Source organism: Tubulanus polymorphus, chromosome 6, assembly GCF_964204645.1.
Source record: "Tubulanus polymorphus chromosome 6, tnTubPoly1.2, whole genome shotgun sequence".
NCBI lineage: Eukaryota > Metazoa > Nemertea > Palaeonemertea > Tubulaniformes > Tubulanidae > Tubulanus > Tubulanus polymorphus.
In genome coordinates this window covers 13,869,549-13,881,645 of record NC_134030.1, presented here as the reverse complement: position 1 = coordinate 13,881,645, position 12,097 = coordinate 13,869,549, and positions in this window count along the sequence as shown.

The window sequence follows — 12,097 nt, the reverse complement described above, 5'->3', positions numbered from 1 at the left end:
TGCATATTATTATGTCAGTAAAGATATTTTCAAATATGACCATGCTGTTGTGTTTCCATTGCTGAAAAACTGGATCGATTAGATGCGGCATACTTGAGTCCCTACTACTAGGGCCTACATATGTAAAATTCCCCGACAATAATTTCCTTTAAGAAGCTTACGTTCCCGTATTGGGTTTTAGTTCAACATCTTAGTTGAATAGTTAATGCATGTATAGCTTTGACCGGAAAACAACACTGTTGGGCGAATATCTGAAATATATAGAAGGAAAATTATCGAGTTGTGGTCGGCCCAGACTGCAGATCGATTCCCATGTACTGCCAAGGCTTCTAATGCAATATCTCGAGGCCCCATCGCTGCTGCAGACCAGATTTTCGATAAAGAGCCCAATATATGGATGACCTGTAGCCCTACACATACATTGTTTTACAATCTATCATATCATTTAATGATAATTACTGAAGTACTCGAGGAAGGCCCCAATACGAATTATTTTGAAGCATGAATTTATTTGTATTGTTTCAATCATAGCATGACATGTAATGCATTCACATCGTGATGTTACTTAGCCTTATGTTTAGAATAGTGATTAAGATGAGCGCAACATACATAGCATCAAAATTCAAAAATTCAGTCATCCATTAAACATATTGACTCGTTGTTTAGTGGGGTAGCCAAAACACATTTTTCGAAATAATTTTCCGCGCCGAATCCGAATCTGTAAAGAGAGATGAAATGGGGTTTCTTCCGAGTTCCTGAGCTAAGAATAACTAGTTTTAAAATCGAAAAGTGATTTCTACGGTTTATTTGAAGTCTAAAGTCTTGCGTAAGTCGAATCTTTTGGGACCAAGACAAATCTTCGACTTGGAAAAATTCCGATTTCCAGCCTTTTCAAAAAACTAAGAATCCATTTAATTTCTGTAAACGGAATTAAATCCATATCTACAAGAAATGATTAAAAACACTGAAATATTTCGGGTTTATTTTTTCCAATACTTTCTCACAACTAGATTAACGACTGTTGACATGTATCATCGATTTACAGCCAGAAAGAAATGGTCGAAACAGGAAAGAAAAAAAAGGAAAAAAATTTTTGACCGTCAGTATTCATGTGATATTGTGATACGTAAATTCCGAGTTTGAGCTGAAATCATCTTTTTTTTATTTCACAAGCGACTCTTAGGTAAATTCCTAGTTTCTGAGCCGAAATCGCCGCCCTTTTAATTTTGCAGGTGACTTTTAGGTAAATTCCGAGTTTCTGAGCTGAAATCATCGCCCTTTTAATTTCGCAGTGACAACCGGGATCACACACAACTCACCAGAACAACAATGGATTCTTTTCAAGAGAGCGATGTCACACCGCTACATTTCTGAAGTGAAATCATCGCATTTCACAAGTGATTTAGGTAAATTCTGAGTTTCTGAGCTTAAATCATCTTTTTTTAATTTCGCAAGTGACTTTTTAAGTAAATTCCTAGTTTCTGAGCCGAAATCATCGCCCTTTTAATTTCGCAAGCGAATTTTTAAGTAAATTCCTAGTTTCCGAGCCGAAATCATCGCCCTTTTAATTTCGCAAGCGAATTTTTAAGTAAATTCCTAGTTTCTGAGCCGAAATCATCGCCCTTTTAATTTCGCAAGCGAATTTTTAAGTAAATTCCGAGTTTCTGAGCCGAAATCATCGCCCTTTTAATTTCGCAAACGACTTTTAGGTAAATTCCGAGTTTCTGAGCTGAAATCATCGCCCTTTTAATTTCACAAGCGACTTAAAGTAAATTCCTAGTTTCTGAGCCGAAATCATAGCCCTTTTAATTTCGCAAGCGACTTTTAGGTAAATTCCGAGTTTCTGAGCCGAAATCATCGCCCTTTTTATTTGGCAAGCGACTTTTAAGGCCCATCTACACGAGAGGAAAAATCCTTTATTTTCAGTCTACACGAGGAGAAAATTCCCAAAAAGCCGCCTTTATCGGAGCCGCCTTTTAAAAAGGCGGCTCCGTTTAGGCCTACTCGCGAGTAGGCCCCAACGGAGCCGCTTTTAAAAAAGCCGGCTTTTTCATCCGTGTAGACGCACGATCACGAAAAGGCGGCTCCGTTGAGTTCCTTAACAGATGGCAGCACCGTTCTTAGCTTCCGCTTTATTTCCGGGCTTTACGAACAACGAACATGACAACGCTTCAATCACCACGGTATTATTCCACTCAGCGGACTTCATTGACATTTTAGTTACCGGTATTTTTTGTTTACGAAGTATTATTTAGAAGTTAATGAAAATGACTAAGTGGTCAAGTAGAGAAAACAAGGCGCTAATAGCGATTTGGAAGCGCGAAGATATCCAATCACAATTCGACGGAACGAAAAAGGATTCGCTCGTTTACAAAAAGATATCTACTGAACTATTGATATACGGAATAGCGAAAACGGCAACACAGATAAAAAGCCGTATGAAACGACTGAAGGCGGAATTCAAAAAAATTAAAGACAACAACTCAAGATCTGGGAGAGGGAGAATAACAATGGATTATTACGAAGAATTAGATGAAATATTAGGCTATAGACCGAATATTAGGCCTAGGGTAATGCTGGAGACCTCACAGGTACAGTCTCAGTACGTTTTGGAGCCAGAAGAGATTGAGACTGAGCCAGCCAGTGTTAGTGCATCATCAGATGAAGATGAAACCAGTTCCGTGTCTGATAATGATATCAACGATGATGATGATGATGATGAGGATGATGATAGCTCTTTGAGTCCTTTTAGTCCTATATCTACTGTTACCAGTAATTCTGCGGCAGAAAATGACGTTGATGATGAACTTTGTAGTAGTGGTGATGACAGTGATGGTGTCGGTAAGTTTAATTATTTCTAATAAAATGTACCATAATAATGACATGTGAAACTGGTAAATTCAATCTTCAAGCAGTTGAAGTTCAGTGTTAAAACTTTTTTCGAGTAACTTCTGTTTATGGTACTGCAATTTTATATTCATAAATTGACACATTTTAGGGTCACAGATTGTCAGCAAGTTTATGAAACAAAGAAGTAAGCTGATTCAGCCTGTAGATACCAGTGCACATGGATCAAAAACAAGTATGTATTTAATGCTAGTGAAATTCACTTTCTTCAGCACCCCTGTATGAGATGATTGCAGTGAACTAGCATAGCAATGCCCTGTTTTCAGATGTGATAGAACCTCTTGATGAAATAAACCATTTTGAATTTGATTTGCAGAAATTTCGACCAGCACACCCAAAGAAAAAGCGAAGATAAAGAAGCCTATTGAAAAAGTGCAAAAACCAGATAAAGTTCAAAAAGTAAATAAAGCCCGAAAACCAGATAAAGTCCAAAGAACAGACAAAGAAAAAGGTAGTAGTATTATTTGAATTTTTGAACATGAGGCCTCAGCAGTTAACGTCTTTATTCCTCTGCCCGGTAGACAGAAATCATGTTTTTATAGGGAAGTTCTTTTCAGGCTTTGACCAAATTTCTGGGTATAACGTAGAATCAGGGAAAAGTCAGGGAATTTCAATTTCAGATATATTCCGAATACCATTGTTTTGTGTTCTAAGCAGTATGCAGTCTAATAAGATAAAATCCCACTATTTACAGATTAAAAGAATTTAAAAACAAGAATTTATTTATTAAATCTAAAATATTTAAAAGACACGACGTTTCGATCTCACCCTAGAGATCATCGTCAGGTGTGAGAAATAGACTAAAAACAGGGGTATATATACAGAGGAGGACAGTTTAATTGAGTAAATTGGTGAGTGAGTAAATAATTAGTGTTTGGCAAGGCATGAAGTAATATACTTAGAAAGAAGGGAATTATGCGGAGAAAAGCCATTATTTAAATTGGTACTAATATCTGAGTGACGAGTAATTAGGGCAGACTCAACTATGTGGCGTTTAGTGTAATTGCTGGAAGTATAAATAATTTCGGCTTAATCAAAATTAAAACGATGACCAGTGTTCCAAACGTGATTGGCTACGCCACTAGCCGGTTTTTGATTTATTATATCCTTTTTGTGTTCCGAAATTCGAGTTTTTAAATCACGACCAGTTTCTCCAAAGTAAATTTTATCACAGCCAAAACGAGGAATTTTGTAAACTCCGCAGTCCAAAGGTATAGATTGATTGTTTTTAACCAAAGTCTTACTAATTTTGTTTTCATACGTGAAAATGATTTGTTTATCCAATAAAGGGAGAGAGTGACGAAACTTTTCCAAAACAGGTACATACGGATCTACAATGAACTCTGAAATGTGTTTTTTATTTTCTGGAGGTTTAGAATTGAAGAAAGTACGTTTAGCCTTAGAAATAGCGATTTTCAAAATGTGATCAGGGTAAGCCAATTTTCTAAGAGAGTTGGATATATGGTCAAAAGGAAGGATCAACTCCCAATATCCATCTTTGAAATTCACTTTTGAATGGGAACAAAATGACCAAATTCCGTTTTTAGATGTTCTAATTCACAATAAATTTTCTCATTTGATTTTCTCAGTCTACCGTAAACCTATCAACGCCGAGGCATACCATCACTTCTTTTCGTTTACTGCCAAATCAATCAAAATCGGTCTCGCTCAAGGCCTCTTTCTCCGTGCACTGCGGATTTGCGATGAAACCTTCTGTTTTTTCATTTTTTCACCTTCCATTATATAAGACTTTCATCGTCTGAGCTTCGAGCGAATTCTCTCGAATCCTGACCCGGGTAATCTGCGTTGTCTCGCGAGTTTCTCTCGAAGTCGGATACTCGCCCTTGCCGCCTCTCGACCCGAGATCGCTCGGAGGTCCGAGGCCTAGTCAAATCCAAATAGCCCGTTCATTTCGCCACGACTCTCGACCTGAATAAATCAATAAATATTCATACATGTCATTTTTAACTATGAATTGTTACTTCTTTTGATTATGCGTTCGATTTTTCGGAGTATATATAATTATTCGAGCATGATATTCTAGTAATGCGATTGCCTTATTTGCCTATAACTGTCGCGAGATTCAGTGGGATTCGGTAGAGCTTATATTGAAACCGGAATAAAATTCAGACTGCACTTGAATTTTATAGTCGAAGAAACCGATCGCCTATTTTTAGTTTCTCTCGAATTTACGGTCGGAGTCGATTCGATTACGAATGGCCGACGTAACGAAAGTGGTGACTTCCGGCTGTGGTTCTTGAGAAATTCGACCGACTGTACTGGTCAGAGTTATATTTAGGCGGGGAAACCGAATCGAATCTCACGAGTTAGCAAATCGCATAGTATTTTTCGACGATTGTCCTAGGGCGGTCATTGACCCCTTATTCTTTCCTCTCCAGGGGCAGAATCGACCTAGGCGTACCCACCTGTAGCGGACCTATTCTGGACTTACCTGCTCTCGCTACCAAGATTTAATGCCGTATATACTGTCGACCCCGTGCCGCTACACTTGTTCAGTAAAACGTTCGCTGATTGGTCCATTTAACAGGAAAACCAACAGAAGCCTAATGTTGTTACAGGCGCTGTGATTGGTACGACCGGATTCTGGTCGGCTAGTAACGACTCCAACGACTTGTGAGGTCAAGGGGTTCGGTGAACAGCTTTAGCGTAGTGGGTTCGAATCCCTTGACGGGTGAAGATGACAATATGTAAACACTGATATATACAATCTACACAGGCCTAGCAAAGCCAGAAAGGCCTCTTAACGCACCCATACAAAAAAATCAAACAAAGTACCGTAACAAAAATATACACAAATTATACAAATACGATTAACAAAATGACTCAGCAGAATGTGGATGCGTAGATATTATGTGATTGATTATTAATTATACAGTTTGGGGATTCAATAATCTTAAATAACAGTTATAGCAGTTAATATTATTGCAAACAGTTATGTTACTATAAGTGGAGATGAGATAGGTTTTTAACATACATTTAACGGATGATTTACTTAGAAGGTCGATAACGTTACTAATTGGTAATGTTCTCCATATATTAGCAAGATATTCTTTCGGAGATTTTGTTTCTTTAAAATGCGGGTTTGTAAGTGAAGAATAGTTGTGGTGGAGGTGAATGCTTTTAATGATTAGATAATTTGTTGAGAGAAGATCTGCAGTAAAAAAGCTTTTGAAGTGTTTCGGAGCGTTGTTTTTGAGTGTGTCATAGATGAAAAGAGTGGCTTTAAGTGTGTAGAGATCATTTATTTTGAGAAGATTAAGTTGTTTGAAGAGTGGTTCAGAGTGGGCAGTAAAGTTAGACTTAGTAATAATTCGAGTTATTTGTTTTTGAAGTAAAGGACATTTTTGCGTAGTGTGGTGAGTGACCCCATGATAATATACATGATAATATACCATAGTTTAAGTGAGGAAGGACAAGTGCATTGTAGATGAGGATGAGGTGATTTTGATTTAGAATTTGACTGCATTTATAGATGATACCCAGGCCTTGTGAAATTCGTATGTGGGGTTTCCAGTTAAGGTTTTCTTGTAAAATAATGCCTAAAAAATTAATGTGATCTACTCTACTTATCTCTTTACCTTTAATAAAGAGTTTTGGGGGATTTCTCAATGCATTACTAATGAAAGGCTTACGTTGACTAGAGTGGAATAGGATAAATTTGGTTTTTTCCATGTTGAGAGATAGTATATTAGCAAGAAACCAATCGTGAAGAGAGTTTTAATCCTTATTAACTTTTGTTAGAAGAGAATTTATGTCCCTGTCATACGCCAACCCTGTAGTGTCGTCCGCGAAAAGAACTAAGTCTAAGTTAGGTGTTGAAATGTACAAGTCATTGATATAGACGAGGAATAATAATGGCCCGAGGATAGAACCTTGAGGTATTCCACAAGAAATCTCAAGAACAGATGATTTAACAGATTGAAAAGAAACATATTGGTGTCTGTTTGATAAAAAGGAGGACAACCAATTAAGAGCAGTTCCTCGTATACCGTAGTGCTGAAGCTTATGAATAAGAATATCATGGTTGAGCGTGTCAAAAGCTTTAGAAGGATCAAGAAAGATTCCAATTGACCAGTATTTGTTGGTGATAGCTGTGGATATACGCTCAGTTAATTCCATAATGACATGTTCAGTTGAGTGGCCCTTTCGGAAACCATATCGAGATGAGGAAAGCTTGTTGTATAAGTAGCTAATTAATCTATTATGCATGAGCTTTTCACAAACCTTTGACAGAGAGTTTAATAAAGATATTGGTCTATAGTTTTCTAAGCTCAATTTATCTCCTGTTTTGTGAAGTGGAATTATTTTTGATATTTTGAGAGAGTTAGGAAATATACCTAATTTAAATTATTGGTTAATAAGATTAGTTAGCGGGGAAGAAATTAGTAAGATAATTTGTTGTAGCAGAAATGTGGATAGCGAGTCATCGCCGTAACTGTGTTTCGATTTAAGACTGTTTACCATGCGAATAACTTCCAATTCTGTGACTGGCGTGAGAAAAAAATTAGTAATGTGCCTAGGTGTACGATTTAGATAGTCAATGTATGACTGCGTTGGAGTAGGTAATTTTCTGGCAGGATTTGGCCCTATGTTGTTGTACTGTTTGTTGAATGAGTTAGCGATTAAAAGGGTCCGAGGTTTCTTCATTGTTAATGTTGAAGGTGTGGATAATGTCAGACTTATTGTTAGTTTTACCGATGATAGTTTTGAGAATGTTCCAGGTTTTTTTAATATTCCCATTTGAAAGAGATAGTGCTTTTTGAAAGTGAAGTTTCTTCGAAAGTTTTCTTATCTCATTAAGTACGTTGCGATATTTCTTAAAGAGAAAGAGTTCGACTTTATAGGCAATTTCATTTGTTAGGGAGAGTAGATGTTTATATTTCTTATCACGATTATATATAGATTGTATGATACCCCTGGTTATCCACGGTTTTTTTGCCATTCTAAATTTGTGAATTTTTTTTTTTGGCTGGATGATGCATTGGAAATTTGACGGTAAATTTCTGAGGAGAAATTGTCAAAGTTAGTGTTTACTGTTAGAGACTCATCGAACGAGGTAAGGATATTTGAGTCTAAAATGTTGTCGTGAATCTTTTTGATGGCAGATTTATCTAAGAAGTTGTTGGAAAAAGAGAATTTACTGTTTGGTGCTTCTGTTATAGTCGTATTGCAGGTGAAAGTAAGAAAATGGTCAGAAAGCGGAGACGTGACTATACCAGAAGAGTATTTGTGTGAGCGGTTTGTTCAGTTAGAATGCAGGTGGCGCAGAATTGGACAGACGACCAGTCTAGTTGACTGTCAAACTGCGCTAGACTGGTTGCGAGACATCTTCACTTGCCAGGGGTGTCACAACCCATGTGGCAATCACCCCATCTTCACCCGTCAAGGGATTCGAACCCACTACGCTAAAGCTGTTCGCCGAACCCCTTGACCTCACGAGTCGTTGGAGTCGTTACTAGCCGACCAGAATCCGGTCGTACCAATCACAGCGCTTGTAACAAACGACTTTAGGCTTCTATTGGTTTTCCCGTTAAATGGACCAATCAGCGAACGTTTTACTGAACAAGGAAGTATTTCGCAAATCGAAATATGACGTCATGCGCAACAGCGCCAGTAATGAAATCACGCTTCGTGAGGCCAGGGGGCTGGTGGAAGCGAGTTCGGGAATGATACCTGACCCCGGGCAAGCGAGGATGCAATCACCCCGTATTCGAACTATTATAAATTGAAGATTTCAAAGGTGGCACGATGATTTGTTTGCGGGCCGCCTACGCGATGATTTGTTTGCGGCCCGCAAACATCGTTCTCTCCAGGAAAAGAAGAAAAATAGTTCATATGAAGTAGAAGATTAAGAAATTGTACAAACGGAAGCCAAATCATTCATTACGAGCGGGTGGATCCGAATGTTTTTTTAATTTTTGCCACGCTGGGGGGCCACGCAACCGCCAATTCGTTCGTTGGGATTAATACAATTTATATCTCCCAGTTCTGATGTGATTGGGATTTTGAAAAATCAAACTTGTGAGAATAGAATGGTACCGGTATTAGTAGTACGTATTTATAGTTTAGTATCACGTAGTAATAGACTGCTTAGCAGGTGGATGATATCCCTCGTTAGTAAGCCTGTACTTTAAGTTCATTATTGGGTTATCATAAAGCCGTTCGTCTAAATAATCCGGACGGAAAATATGGACCGAACTTCAACTGCATATTAAAACACAACAAGGTGACAACTGCAGTCCTTGGTATGCCGATGTGATGAATAAATTCGACGATCATACAAACATTTCGGGGACAAAAATCAGCGGTCAGATAATTTCATTGAATTGGCATTTAAGTTCAGCTTAGTTGAATTGGATTATTGGATTGCATGGGTGAACTTACAATATTGAGTATTGAATGGTCATATGGTCATATGGTCTTTTGTGCAGTTATGAGCTATTATGTGTGTGTAATACTGTATACTATGAAGAATTTGGTCACTTGACATTCTGCTATTATACAAACTGGACGAAATATAGGCTGGCAACGATTTCGAATGACATCATGGTATGGAATAAGTAGAACTTGTCCATCAACTTGTCATCTCGTATCGTTGTCCGGTCCCAAAGTTCAAGTCATCATTATTCGAAAACGTTACACAATGTCTAAAACAAAGCAAGGAGATGATGTTGGGGAAGCTGGACCGGAAGTGGAAAAAGCAGAACGCGTTCGCAGGCGGGCGAAGGGTACTTATACGAGAGCTGAAACTAAATTATTCCAGTATATTGACATGAACCGGTCGGTGTCTCTTTTGAAGGAAGTTCATGAGCAACTGTCAAATGCATTTAAAAACTGTGAAGACGCTCATGACGATTATTGTATCTTACTAAGTGACACTGTTGATCATGAACAAAAATGGATAATGGAGATACAAGCTCGGTTTATTGAAACTGACGTTGCCCTTGCTGAATATGAAGTGCAGCCTCGTGGAGGCAAGCCGATAGAGCCTGATGTTCCAAATGCTGATCCAAAATACAAAAAGAAAAGTCTGAAGGTAAAGGCGCAGAAAGTTGAGCGAGAAAAGGAAGAGACTAATAATCGAGGCGAGTCCACTCGAAGTCGAATAAACGTAATTCATACACGATAAAAGGCTATGATGTTCTTCCATTGCAGTGATCCTTGGTCAGATTCTCCTTTGATTTCGGGTTCAGACGAAGTATTCGAGCGGGGCCGGAGCCCTGTCCGAGGGACGTGGTTTGAAATGACTTATCGCATCATTCCGGGGTCAATACAGACCTGAAAGAGGCAATTAGACTGTGCGTCTGGCGATTTTTAAGAGATCGATTATTCAGCGAGCGATTACAACCTCTCTCAACGTGTCTTAAACACGGAATGTCAGGAATGCGGTTCTGAAAACCGCTCTTAAATAGGCCGCCTTCTACGCTGATTGGCTAATAGCCAAATTAATAGCGAATAGTGTCTGGGACCCATATCTCCAGACTGACATACACCGATTGGAGATGATCAAACATCGAGCTGCAAGATATGTCACAAATCGTCACCACAATAGATCCAGTGTAACAGATATGTTGTCCCACCTACAATGGCAGTCACTACAGGAAAGAAGAAGACAGGCCAGACTCACACTATTGTATAAACTCGCCAACGAACAAACTTTATCCTCATCCTCATCCTCATCCTCACCATCACCATCACCATCACCATAACCATCACCTGCATCCTTCATCCTTCATCCTTCATCCTTCATCCTTCATCCTTCATCCTTCATCCTTCATCCTTCATCCTTCATCCTTCATCCTTCATCATATAAAACTATTGTAGCCATGAGATTTAATGTAGAAATCTGACGTTTTTAAACTACAGAAAAATTTGTTTTCGTATAATCGATAAAACCATAGGCTCTCAATACGTAATCAACATTCCCAAACTCCCACGTTGTTTTTCGCAAAAAAAATCCTTCACGGAAAAGACTTGGCAATATCCCAGGTAAAAGGAACTATTTCGTAAAACGGCCGTCTACGATGAGGTGACACGGCACTTTCGGATACGGATTTCAATGATTTTGAATAGTGCGGCTCTGAATTGGCGAGTTCTCGCACTATTAAAATGCTGTAAGGCCGTGTTGTAATCCATTTTTTTAAAGTCAATCAGAACTATGTACATGTATATTCAAATTTTAAAATTGTGGAAGTTGATTTATATCAGAACAATGTGGTGTTTATTCAAATTAAGAAATTTGTGAAATAAAAAAGTTTGTATGGTACATATATGTTCATGGTTTTAGTTTATATTTTTCTTCAAGTTGAATGTAATTTGGGAGGACTTTTTAAGGATTTTCCTTTTGGATAGCCGATCTCCTGATTGGAAATAAGTTTCTATTGGTCATTAATTTGAATTTCATTCAGACAAAAAATGGGAATTTTGTTTGAACGAATTGCGCTGAAGGACCGAGTTCGTGGAACGATTTACGGGATTCGAACCCAGTGTATTGGGCTACGTTACATCGTAGGTGAAGTCTAAATGCATAATTCGTTGACCGAAATGAAGGTGACTCCCAGCCATCTGAAATAGTCAGACCCGTTTTCCTCAAAAGACGGATATAATGTTATCGCGGATTGGTCATCAGGTCTGAAGGTTGGTTCCATGGTCAATCTTGCCACACAAGGAAGTATTTCGCAAATCGATAAATGACGTCATGCGCAAAAGCGCCACTAATGAAATCACGAGTCGTGAGGCCAGGGGGCTTGTGGAAGCGAGGGCGGGAGCGATACCGGACCACTGGCAAGCGAGGATGACATATTGTATTCTATGCAAATAAATCTATTGAATTGAATTGAATACAATTCTTTCGAACCAAAGAAAATTCAATTTATTGATTCAAACTTGATTCAAAACTGAAGTTAGAGACCGGCAACCAGTCTAACAGTCAACCAGTCTAAGAGATAAAAGAAGAAAGTGAAAATCATTTTTACGAAACAGTTATCAGACTTATAATTTACAAATGCAGATTATGATCCCAATTAAGATACAAATTTTATTGAACATATGCATATTTGTAGAAATCATTTTCTAAACATAAATCGCAGACCAATAATGCACAAATTTGAAATTTAGATTTTTTCTTGAACAAGACACTTCATTTTGTTTTATTTACCAGTTTCCATTT